The sequence below is a fragment of the Callorhinchus milii genome, unplaced genomic scaffold (assembly GCF_018977255.1).
Source record: "Callorhinchus milii isolate IMCB2004 unplaced genomic scaffold, IMCB_Cmil_1.0 Scaffold17, whole genome shotgun sequence".
Classification (NCBI taxonomy): domain Eukaryota; kingdom Metazoa; phylum Chordata; class Chondrichthyes; order Chimaeriformes; family Callorhinchidae; genus Callorhinchus; species Callorhinchus milii.
The window spans coordinates 1464383-1477578 of NW_024704758.1; the positions used below are offsets into that span (position 1 = coordinate 1464383).

Sequence of the window (13196 nt, forward strand, 5' to 3'; positions counted from 1 at the left end):
TCTCCCCCCTTGCACCCCACCCCACCCCCCCACCGCCTTGATGCTAACAGTCCAGGGGCTGGTGAGTGATAGAGAGTGCAACAGCCGAGCTGAGGGATGCCATTAACCTCTTGGTCCACCAAAACGCCTGTGTGTCTGTGTCTCCTCCAACTCCTGGACTGTGCTGACTTTTTCCCTGTTCAGAGTGAGAGTGTGAGAGAGAGAGAGAGAAGGAGAGGGAGAGGGAGAGGGAGATACAGGCAAAGGCGGCACAGGGTGATGTAATGCCCAACTCACAGCCTATCAGTACACAGACCCCCACATCATCTCCCCCTCCATCAGCAGCCACTGCCCCCAACACAACACCAACAACTACTTGTATTTGGGGGAAGGGGAGCGCCCCCTCACACAGGGTAGGGTCCCCTCCACCACCATGGAGGGGGTCAGACTAGGTTTCACTGTTAACTCGCCAAGAGCAGCAGAGTTGCAATGCTTTAGTTCTCTTTAGGTCCTCTCTCTCTCTTCCTCTCCCCCCCCACACCCCCCTCCTCTCTCTCTACCTCCCGCCCCCCCCCCCTCTCCCTCCCCTCTTCCTCTCTCTCTCTCTCTCTCTCTCTCCCCTCCTCTCCCCTCCTTGCTCTTCCACCCTCGCCTTTCCCCCCCCCTCTCTCTCTCTCCTACCTTCCTCTCCACCTTTTCCTCTCTCCTCTCTTCCTTTCCTCCCCACACCCCCTCTTCCCCCTCCATCCCCTTCTTTCTCTCATTCTCCTCCTTTTCTCTCTCCTCTCTCCCCCTCCCTCTCCCCTCTCCCCCCTCCCCCTCTGCACCCTCTATACCCTTCTCCCTCCCCTCATTTTTTTCTCTCCTCTCTCTTTCCTCTTCTCTTAATTCCTCCCCCCCCCAACCCCCTTCCCTCTCTCTACACCTTATACTCACTTGTTACCGATCTCTACCCATCATTTTATTCCCAAGCCTGTGTTTGCTTGTTTCTTATACCCACCGAGAGAAAGAGAGAGGGAGGGAGGGAGGGAGACAGAGAGAGGGGAAAGACAGATAGAAATATGAACCAGACAGTAAATTTCCCACACCGTGCGGTAAAACCAAAGTTTTTACGCGATTCGCTAACTCCACACGGACCCAAATAGCAAACATCGCGCATTTGACGTGTGTTGGTGTGAACTCAATTCACTTCAGAAGGGAAAATAACCATTACCTCAAACCAGTATTCCCTCCTCTATACTCCCCATCCTCTTCCCCTCTTCCCCACTTTCCCTCCACCCTCTCCACCTTTCCTCCCATCCCTGCCTTCTCTCTCCCCCCCTTCAATCTTCTCCCCTGGACACCTTCCCCCTTTGCCCCTCTCTACCCCCAAATACCCCCTACTAGTTCTTTATTTAAGTCATCAAACCATCCATTTGAAATTGCCCCTATATAATGTGTTTGAGAGGATTAGGTAGGAGCCACAACCCCCCCCCCCCCCCATCCCACACACAGACACCACCACAGAAAGATATATTAGATCTATAAAGATATGGCAGTAGATCTTTTTCATTAAAATAAAAACTCCCTTTTTTTTTCTGCGTCTCTCGTCTAATGACTCTGATCCCTTCGTGTCCCCGATTCAAGCTGCAATGTGTAATGTGCCATGGAAACCGAATAACCGAAGAGGCAAATAAAGATGCAAAGATATCCATCACAAGAGAGGTTTCCTCTGATCATTCTCACACACACACACACAGACACACACACACACACTGTGGTGTGGTGTATGCAATCTGGAGCACATCTTGTTATGAATCTCAGCACTCCTCTGTAACATCCAGGAGTCAGACTGCCCATGTTTTATATGATTTAGCAGCAGTACACACACACACACACACACACACAGCAGCAAAAAAAAATGTTAGCAATAATCAGGTAGTTTAAAGCTTTTATCATTTTTAGGGATCAGCTGAGATTTCCTCTCCCTCGCTGTCTCGTGTTTAATATTTAGTGCCTTTCACAGCTATTAAAGTATAAGCCTGTGACTCAGAGATCTGTTTTGTCTCTAACACTTGAGGTAAAAACAAACAAACACAACAGGGAAATGGCTGGAACCAAATTAGAGCTTTAATTCAAAAATGTCTCCCAAATAATTGTACTGTGTATAGGGTTCTTTTTTTTTTGTGGGCTGTAAATTAAGATTGAGGTTTATCACTGATGGGGTTAGTGTGAGCTCCAGTTAATGTTTCTCTTTCTCTTCCCCCATCACCCACACCCATGTTAATAGGAAATTGGGGGAGAATTATGACTATTTCTGTGGTTCCTGCTAGTGCCACAATATCAAAGTCTAATGCACTATAACAACGGCAATAAATTACATTTGTACAGCGCCTTTCACATCAGGAGGACGTCCCAAGGTATTGCACAGTTAGGGATCCTGACCTGAGCTGGTGGTTGGGATCAGGAGGGGTGGAGGGCGGGGTCGGTAGGGGTAGGAGGGTGACCGAAGAGGAGGGTCTTGAGTCAGGTCTGGTCCTGTTGGGTTGGCTGCCCCAGCCCCAGCCTATGGGCTAATGTCGCCCACCTGACCGCTCGCTCCCGGTCCTCGCGTGCGCAGTATGGCTGCCGCTCTGACCCAAGCCCCCTCACCCCCTCAGCCCCTCCCTCCCTCCCTCCCCCCTCCTCTCCCCAAACCTTCCCCCTCTGCATCTCTCCCGCTCTGTCCTCCTCTCTCTCCGTCCCCCTCGCCTTCTATCCCCACTTAACCCTTCCACAACCTCCCTCTGTTCCAGTCTGGGAATCCTCCGCCGGGCTCACCGTGGCACTCGGCATTGGCTGTCCAGCAGCAGCCACACCGACTGCCCCATTCCCCACCACACTCGCCAGCCACCCCGGACACAGACACAGGGAGCCAACCTCTCCTCCCTCATCCCCATTTCCCCCACCCCTGCCTCACAACCTGGACCCCTCTCCCTCCCCACACACCCTTCTGTCAACCGCTCCCTCCACATTGGACTACAAAACGTCCGCTCCCTATGTAACAAGGCCCTGGTCATCATCCTTGATGAGAGCATTGACATCATGGCCTTATCGGAAACCTGGCTCACCCCAGGCGACACCTTCCCCCTCACGGAGGCCACATCACCCGGCTACACCTCCCACCACATCCCTCGCCCCAACCACCGTGGCGCTGGTGTAGCCCTTATCTCAAGGACACCACTTGCCCTATCCCCCTACTCCTCTGGCTCTTTCCCCTCTTTTGAGCACCTCACCATCTCCCACCCCTCCTATCTCTCATTCAAAATCCTCCTCCTCTACCGGCCCCTAAAACCTCTCCCAGCTTCATCTCCGATATTTCTACCCTACTAACATCTCTCTGCCTCTGCTCTGATCGCCTCATCATCCTGGGCGACTTCAACTTGCACTTCACTCCCCCTGCTCCATCTCCTCGGAATTCTCCTCCCTGCTCTCCTCGCTCAACCTCTCCCTCCACATCAACTCCGCCACTCACAGTCACGTGAGTCCCCCTCCTCCGTCCCCCCTGCCACCCCACGCAGGTCATCTCCTCCAACCTTCACTGCGAGGAGATGCTGGATTTCCTTGAATCCAAAATCAAGGGAATCCGCTCTGCGGTCACTGCCCCTCCAATATCCACCTCACCCCTTCCCTCCCACACTCCGACTCCTATCCATCCTCCCCTACACACCTTCGAACTTGTTTCCCCACCCTCTGTCACCAACCTCATCCTGTCCCTGAATCTCACCAACTGCTCCCTTGACCCCATCCCCAGTCCACTCCTTATTTCCCAGCTCCACCTCCTTGCCCCACTTCTCACAGACATTATCAACCTATCCCTCTCCTCTGGCTCTGGCTCTGGTTCCATTCCCCTAAAAACTGCCATCGTCACTCCCACTTTGAAAAAACCCTCCCTTGATGCGTCGCAGCTATCAAGCTACCAGCCCATCTCCAACCTCCCCTTCCTGCCTCCCAGCTGCGCTCTTTCCTCTCTACCCATTCATTATTCAAACCCCTTCAGTCCGGTTTCTGTGCTGCCCATAGCTGCTCTGGAACTCCATCCCCCAGTGCCTTCGCCGCTTCCTCCCTTTCCTCCTTCAAAGCCGGTCTCAAGACCTTTCTCTTCAACTGTGCCTTCAGCTCCCCTCTCGACTCTCTACCCCCTCCTCGCTCCCTCCCTTCCCTCCCCTCACCCTGACCATTTCCCCCGGGCTTGGGTCCTGACCCAACTGTTCAGCACCTTGGGACGTCCTCCCGACATGAAAGGCGCTCTATAAATGAAATCTTGTTGTTCTTGTTGTTGTTGTTGTCTTGAAGAAGGCAAGTGAGGGGGTGAGGTGGAGGGACTGTGGGATGGAATTCCAGAGGGTGGGGACAGATAGGCTGAAGGCTCCCCATCCCATACCTCACCTCTCTAACCCTGATGGCATATAATGTGTTTGCTCCTAACCTCTCCCTAACAGTGTAGACTAAATTATGGTACAAAAGTGCCACGTCAACCAACAACAACAACGACAACAAAATTACATTTATAAAGCGCCTTTCAGGTCGGTAAATAAAACCCCTTAAATAACAGCAAAAAAGACATCATGAAGTGTCAATTGTCAAAACCTACAGCCCCAATAAACCAGGTTCTTCCCCTACATAACCCACATCCCATTAGGTACTTAAACCCTGACATTCTTCCTTTAAAAAAAAGCTACTGTAGTTAGCCGAGCGGCAAATGCTGTGATTAGAGGCTGGATTGGGGGTGTTATGGGTGGGGGGAATTTTCTGGAACGATGAGATCAAATGGGTAGAAGGGCCTTTTTTTCATCCCAAACCTTGTGATGTGCTGCGTAGGCAAATTCAGGTGTGGCTGAATAAACTCAAAAACTCAATAAGTTACAGGATGTTAAAAAAAAATCTGGTCACTCAATCTACAGCTGTTTGTGGAATACTACTATGACAATTGGCTGTCGCATTTTACCCCCAAAAATCACAGTCAATCCACTTTACATTATATCCTGGGAAACGCTTCGAGATGTCTCAGAAGTTGTGATAAGGCGCTATAGCAAAGGCAAAGATTATTTTTATTATTAAAAAGTAGGAACCCGGTTGTTGTTAATCAATTGGCGGATAGCTTTCCAGCTGTAATAATTCCTTAAAAAAAAGTAAATAATCATTTTCTCACTCAATCTATGATTGTTTGTGGGACATTTGTGTGTGCAATTGGCTGCCCACAAAATGCTCAGTCAATTCACTTTACAGTATATCCTGTGAAGCGCTTTGAGACATCTCAATAATGTGATAAGGCACTGTATCAAATGCAAGGCTTATTATTGTTATTATTGTTATAATGATCCCAATATTCTTTCAATGCAGTCAAATTGGTCCCATCATTATGTGTGTATGTGTGTGTGGGGTGAGGGAGGGTAGGGAATGAGCTAGTGATTAATCTTCAGTGCATTGTAAGTGAAGAACATTCTCGCTTGTAACACTGTGATGGGATGTGTGTTCCCCTCTCCGCTGAGGAACACAGAGAAATCCCTGCATTGTCAGCTCCATCACAAACCATCAGACTGCTCTCAGTTCCGTGTTCCCAGAAGAGCCAGGAACATTTTCTTATTAATAATATATTTCTCAATTCGACGATCTGTTCTTATCTGTTTTGCTAATTTGAAAAACGACTGAGTTCTCCCCTGTGTGTGTGTGTGTGTGTGTGTGTGTGTGTGGGTTGTGTGTACAGTTCAGTGTTGTGAAAGGGACAGTGTTGTGAAATGGAGTCCTGTAGCTCAGTGGTTAGAGCACTCGCTTTGCAAGCGAGAGACCTGAGTTCAATCCCAGGCAGGTCAGGGCGAAACCTTGGGCAAGTTTCCTTGCTCCACACAGAGCCTAATAATAATCCCTCCAAAACCAAAAACAATAATAAATTGGTCATTTTCAATCTACGACTGTTTGTGGGACATTGCTGTGCGCAATTGGCTGCCGCGTTCGCCCACAAATATACAGTCAATTCACTTTACAGTGTGTTCTGTGAAGCGCTTTGGGACGTCCTCCTGACGTGAAAAGCGCTATATCAAATGCAAGGATTATTATTATTATTATTATTATTATTATTATTATTATTATTATTATTATTATTATTATTAAGGGGACTGACTGAGTGACTTGTATTAAAGTGCGAGTGTTTCAGGACCAGGGAGAGCAGCTGGACTCCCTCTGCCTCTGTCCTCGGTGCTGAAAGATTCGCCTTTAATAATGATAAGAATCCTTGCAGTTTATCAAGACAGCGTCTTGTCACATCTTCGAGCTTTTCACAGGATACACCGAAAAGTGAATTGACTGTGCATTTTGTGGGCGAAACGCGGCAGCGTCCCTCACAAACAGTGGGACGTCCTCCCGACGTGAAAAGCGCTATATCAAATGCAAGGATTATTATTATTATTATTATTATTATTATTATTATTGAGTGACCAAATTATTTCTTTATTTATTGAAGGGATGATTACCGCACCCCCAACCCCAGACTAACAACCGGGTTTCCTACTTGCTGCTGGGTAAACAGAGGCGTGTGTAGTCAGGAAACTTGCCTAATGTTCCGACCCGCCTGGAAACCAAACCCAGGTCTTCTCGCTTGTGAGGTGAGTGCTCTAACCACCACACTACAGAATTGTACATTACATTTACTGTACATAGTTGATTGGCTGCCCATCAGGCTGTGTCAAGCTATCCTCCTGACCATGTGAAATTGTGTGGTGTGGTATCTATGAACAGACATGTTTTAGGAGGAATTTGAAGGCAGGGAGAGTGGGGGTAATGAGGCACAGTACCAAGTGCAATAATTATCGCAGATAAGACAATAAGACGCACACTCTGTTATCTCCCACTTTGTTATAACCCTAAAGCACTCCGGGATGGTACCCTGTGTGAAGAGTGCTATATAACTGCAAGTTGTGGCTGTTATTGTTGTAAAATAACAACAAGCCACAGAGATTCTGGTTAGAGGCTAAGTTTGGGCAATGCAAACTAAAATCACTGATGGGACCAATATTATGTGGATGACACACCTTTGGTAAGGGGCTGCTCTCCTCCCAACCTTGCTGCTCTCTTTGGGCTTGTGTGTAAGCGTAGTGCAGTGGTAGCACTCTCGGCCCTGAGCTATGAGTTTTTTTCTCTCCCCCGCTGTCCTGGCCAATAATCCCCCAAATAAAATTGGTCACTCACTCCATGGCTGTTGGAGATAGTGCTGTGCACAATTGGCTGCTGTATTTTGCCCACACAGTCGCAGTCAATCCACTTTACAGTAGCTTTGAGATGCTCGAATGACATGATAAGGTTCTCTGTCAAATGCAAGGATATTATTATTATTATTACCTTACTGAGGTGCGTTCAACTCCCAGACCAATCATCGATGACCTCAGCAAGCCATAGCAAAGCGTGCTCAGTAAGCGTACACATTCAGCAACACCCCATTAGTTGTGACTACTTATTTCCCTGCGGTCGTTGAGCAATATCTGCAGCTCTTATTAAATATAGAGTGATGTTAATGAAACGTCAGTGATCTGGCAACTCACCTCTGGTTAAGAGAAACACTTAACTAGCCGGAGTTCTTGTGAATGTATATTTATGAGTTTGTGTGTGTCAGTGTGTGTATTTCTGTGTGTGTATTAGAGTGTATGTGTGTGTGTTTCTGTGTGTGTGTATTTCTGTGCGTGTATGAGAGTGTGTATATATGTGTGTGTATATTTCTGCGTGTGTGTATGCGTGAGTGTGTGTGCGTGTATTTTTGTGTGTATGTGTGTGTGTGTGTTTGTGAGAGTGTGTGTGTATGTGTGTGTGTATTTCTGTGTATGTGTGTGTGTGTATGAGAATGTGTGTGTAGAGCGTGTGTGTATTTCTATGTTCATGTGTGTGTGTATTTTTGTGTTTTTGTGCCCAAACCTGAATCTCAAGATCAATAGGTACAATAGTATTATCGATAATATCTTCTATTTGAATTTAGATTTACTGTTATCCAAAAACAAAGTCACTTTTTCTCAGAATGCTTTGCGTTGCTTTGTGTGTGTGTGTGTGTGTGGTGGGGTGGGGTGGGGGGGAGGTTAGGCTTCAAGGAAATTTGGGTGAAATCATGATAGATTGGATAATGGAGCTTGAAGTGAGTCTCTGCACATCTGGCATCATCCATCATCAGTTTGTTAGTGAGTTCCAGCCGAGGAATCGTGTTTTGTTCCCCTGCTTTCGGTACAAAGGCACTGCCTCCGACTGCAGATCAGAGGTGTTAAATCGTGCCGGGCAATTAGATTGTCAAGTGCGTTTTGTGTGGTCGTGAAGGCTGTAGAAACTAGTAAGCAGGGAATGGAGGGGGAAGGAAAGGGGTGGGGGTGGGGGCGGGGAGGGCTGGGTGGAGAGAGCAGGAGTAAATCGCTGTGTGATCCAAAGCAGGTAGGCAAACAGGTGCTGTCGTACTGTTTTACTGACAGAATCATGGCCGTGTGGTGACCAATAGGTGGCATTATACTCACATATGGTCCCTCGGTCAATCACTGGAATGGTGTATGTGTGTGTGTGTGTGAGTGACACCCTGATCCAAACAGGCACAACATTTTATTCTCATTATTCCATCCAGCCAGTACGCCAAGGAGATTAGGAGCAGGTTGCCTCTCTCAATCAACTGTTCAGCTGTTTATATATCTCTCTGTATACGCAGTGAACGCCTGATAACTCAACCCTGCCTTAACTTGTCACTACTACTTAAGTCATCATGCTGTCAATCGTGATGGGTAGCTCTTTTCAATGAGCTGGCACAGATACTATGGGCCGAATGGCCTCCTTCTGTCCTGCATAATTCTATGATTCTAGCACCACAGTGAAACCGGTTTAGTAATTACACCTATGAGGTACAACACTGAAAACCACCGGATTGCTGACTTGTATCTAAGTGTTCTACCCGCTGTCGCTCGATGACACCGAACCAAACCCCTATATTAAATTAATCCTTTGATGCCCGTTTGAAAATGACATTCCTTGCAGAAAAAGGTGGTCCTTGTTAATAATAATAACAATCCTTTCCTTTGACATTGCGTCTTATCATGTCATTGAAACATCTCAAGGTGCTCCACTGGAGATAGTGTAAAGTGGAGTGACTGTGTATTTTGTAGGTGAAACCCGGCATCCAGTTTGCGCACAGCAGCGTCCCACAAACAGCCGTGGAGTGAGTGACCACTTTAATTCGGGGAGATTTGTGGGAATTTTTTGCCTAGAAAATACTATTGGATTGTATTTGCATTTGGGGGTGCGCGCGCGCGTGTGTGTGTGTGTGTGTGTGTGGTGGGGGGGGGGAGCCAGTGCAGACAAGATGGGCTGAATGGCCTTCTTCCTCCTGTGCTGTAAATTTCCATGGCTCTATCAAATATTTACAAAGAATACTTTGAGATTTTTGTGGGAGACACGCCTGTGGCTGGCTTTGCGAAAGCCCATAATTTTGCCAGGTACTTCAAAGCTGTCGACAAAGCCTAATAGAATCCTCACACTGTGACAGCTAAATGGTTGCACATCAATTTTTAACCAGGCGAGTGTTGCTTACAAAAGGTCTTGTCTTTCAATACTGCTCTTAGCTGGTAAATACAGCACACATTGGCTCAACAGTTCCTGTCAATCCATACATTCAGCTTCTCCAGAGGGGAAAAAAAAGCTAATCGTAATAATCCATGCATATGATATGGCGCCTTGTCTTTGTCATTGAGACATCTCAAAGTACTTCACAGGATATACTGTAAAGTGAATTGACTGCCCTATTTTGCAGCAGCCAATTGTGCACAGCACTGCCTCACGAACAGACATGGATTGAGTGACCAAATTATTATTATTTTTTAATTTGGAAAGGATTATTACCCCTGGAAAAGCCATCTGCCAGTTGATTGACAACCGTGTTCCTACGTACCGCTAGGTAAACAGAGGTGTGTGGAGTAAGGAAATCAAACTAGGGTCCTCTCGCTTGCGAGGCGAGTGCTCTAACCACGAAGCTACAGGACTCCACAAGCTGAGAAAGTTGACACAACTCCAAGTGTTAGCTAGCCCCAGCCTCCCTGTGTCCCACTCCCCTCTCCCTCCTCCAGGGCAGACTAATTCCTGCTGCTCACAGGTTGGACCACGGGCTTTGGCAGATGGGTTGAGTTCACAGCTCAGCCATCTGTTGAAGATGTCAAAGCCCAGCAGCTGGCTGTGAGAATGGTCGTGGCTCTCTCTCTCTCTCTCTCTCGCTCTCCCTCCTCCGCCCTCAGGGCTTCGTCTGTAGGAAGTCTTGTAAAGATAAATAAAATATCAAAGATTTTAGTTGCTGTGATCTTTTTCTCTCCTTGGAGATTTCTGCAAATTGAAATCTGATGAGCACCATAAAGTCCTGACAAAGCAAATCTAAAGGTCTAATGAGGAAATCTTCATACTAGCCCCTTATCTCAATCAGGTTTTAAAATGACATTGTGTTAGCTCTCGTTAACGACTCTCTCGCTGAACCAAATAATAATGTTAATAAAGATAACTAATTGTCGCATTTGATACATGGCCTCTGTCATGTCATTGATGTGTCTCATGTCACCTCACAGGATTTCATGGGATTGACTGTAATCCTGTGATTACTGACTGTGTATTTTTGTGGGCGAACCGCGGTAGCCAATTGCACACAGCCGTATCCCACGAACAGCCATGGAGTGAGCGACCAATTTTATTTGGGAGGATTTTCAGCCAGGACACTGGGAGAGGGCAATCCCTTCTCTTTTCGAATAAAATCCACGGGATCTTTTGACATCCACCCGAACTGGCAGACGTGGAGCTCGGTTTGTGGTTTCTTCTGAAGGATGTCACCTCCGACATTGCAATACATGCCCAGCACTGCATTAGAGTGTCAGCTTAGACTATGTGATTCCAAGTCCCGATGTGGAGCTTGAACTCACCCCCTTCTGACTTAGAGGTGAGAGCGCTACCCACTGAACCATGCCGATGCACTGGGGTGTGGCGGTTGGGTGGGGTGGGAATGAAAAAAGAGAGTGAAAGGCCTTGTCACAGTAGCTATTAAAAGGACAAAAAATGGTTAAAATGGAATGAGATGAATTAGGTACAAGTGCTGGCTTGATGGGCTGAATGGTCCTGTTCCTGTGCTGTAATGTGATTTAATATGTAGCACAAAACAGTTTCTTGTGCAGAGTATCTGTCATTTGGAGGGCGACTAGTGCCAGGTGCTGTATTAATATTCATGCACTCATATTGCAAGCAGATTGTGTGCGCGTGTATGTGTTTGTGTGGAGAAGGGGGCAAGTCAATGACAGACTCTGAGATATTTAATCTCGTCGCAGGAGCTGATTGTTAAACTGTGTGAAGGATGCTTCACATTTATTGTGATCAGTGTTTGATGTCTTCTGCGTGATGAGATTTGAGACTGACGGTATTTTTGGAGATGTGTTCCAGCGTTTCTTTCTCCTTAAATTGAGAATCGCAGATCTCCCAAAGCTCTCCATCATACGCCAAACCCCTTTCGTGAAAAACCCACACATTTGGTTATTTAAAGTCAGATCATTTTTAATCTGAGATAATCAAATGCGTTGCAGATGGAAACTATCTTTCCTACAGTCAGTAGAATAGCCTCGGAGCTTGTTTTACTTTGACTAGTGCGTAAACCATTCAGAACAGAACAGAACTGGGAGCAGAACCTTCCCACTCAGCTCCTGTTAACCCTGAGAGTCAATACCCTAACAGGTAGGGTGGTCCTAGCTGGAGAAAGCTTGCCAGACCACGCAAACCACTTGAACTCATCTCCTTATCCTATCTTCCTCCCAACATAGCATGAAGCTGCTTTTTTTGAACGAGTCCCATTGTCATGGCCTCAACCGCCCTTCCTGGTAACCCTGTTCACCATTAATTAGCCTCTGAGTAAAGAGTAAATAAAAACCATATCTCTCTTTCTCCTTTATAATAAATAATAATAATCCTTGCATTTGATATAGCACCTTATCGTGTCTTCGAGACGTCTCAAAGCGCTTCACAGAATACACTGTAAGGTATTTTGTGGGCGAAACGAGGCAGCCGATTGTGCCAGCAGTGTCCCTCAAATCGTGGATTGCGTGACCAAATTATTATTATTATTTTTTTTGAAGGAATTATTACCCTTTATTATTATTACCTTTGCTAGCCTTGCATTGTGATTGTTGCTCTCTGTCTCGCCCCTTGTTCAAATGATGCTCTGTCTGTTCCAACAGTTTCCTTCATTCTAGAAGATTCAGTCTGTTATTTCCACCAACACTCTGTGGCTTATGGTACTGCCACCAATTATTACCATTCTCCGCTCTCCCTTTCCAGCCGTGGGCAGTGTGTGCAGTCAGGCGGATTTGCTTCTCGCTGCTGTATAACCCACTCCCTGTTGTTTCTCGTCTGAAGAAATAACATTTCATGCAAGGCTATAGCCCCAAACACAAATACTGTAAATAATAATAGTATTAATAATAATGCTTACATTTGATATAGCGCTTTATTACCTCATCTCGACGTCTTAAAGTGCTTCATAGAGTATTCTGTAAAGTGAATTAGTTGTATATTTGTGGGTGAAACGCAGCAGCCAATTGCGCACACGGTGTCCCACAAACAGTCGTGGATTGAAGTGACCAATTTAATTATTGTTTTTTTTTCTTGCGGGATTATTATCAGGTGTGTGGAGTAAGGAAACTTGCCCAAGGTTTTGTCCTGATGGGAATTGAACCCAGGTCTCTCGCTTGTCAGGCAAGTGCTCTAACCACTGAGCCACAGGACTCTATATGTCACATCCTAAGCCTCATTGAGTGTGATATCTCCTAGCATTGGGAGCGAGTGCGATTGCTCTACACTTGGTGTTGATGGTTCTGCCTCCCACTGTCCCTGCCCAGGACAGACCTAGTTTTATATAAAGTTCATATCCTTTGAATTGGCTGGAATGAAGAAGACCCTTCGGCCCGTCTGATCTCATCCCTCCAGAACACCCACATACCCTACCATTTCCCCCCCCTCCACCGCATCACAGCACTGAGATGCTTTTTAAACAAGTCCCAGTGTCCTGGACTCAACCGCCCTTCCTGGCAACCCTTCCTTCCTGTTGTTAATCACCTTCTGGGTAATGAAAAACTTCCTGGTGTCTGTCCTGAAATTGCCCTGAGAGCTCAAAGTCTCCAGGATGGGGTTTTTGCCCCTCAAAATACACAGCCAATTCACTTTACAGT

The 13196-nt window shown here is 46.7% G+C and overlaps 1 non-coding gene across 1 annotated transcript; it reads right to left on the bottom strand.

The window, feature by feature from the left end:
* Window positions 1-12682: 12682 nt before the first annotated feature.
* Window positions 12683-12754, bottom strand: trnav-gac. The gene has a single exon. It is a non-coding gene; the product is annotated as a tRNA-Val (tRNA).
* Between the last annotated feature and the right edge of the window lie 442 nt (window positions 12755-13196).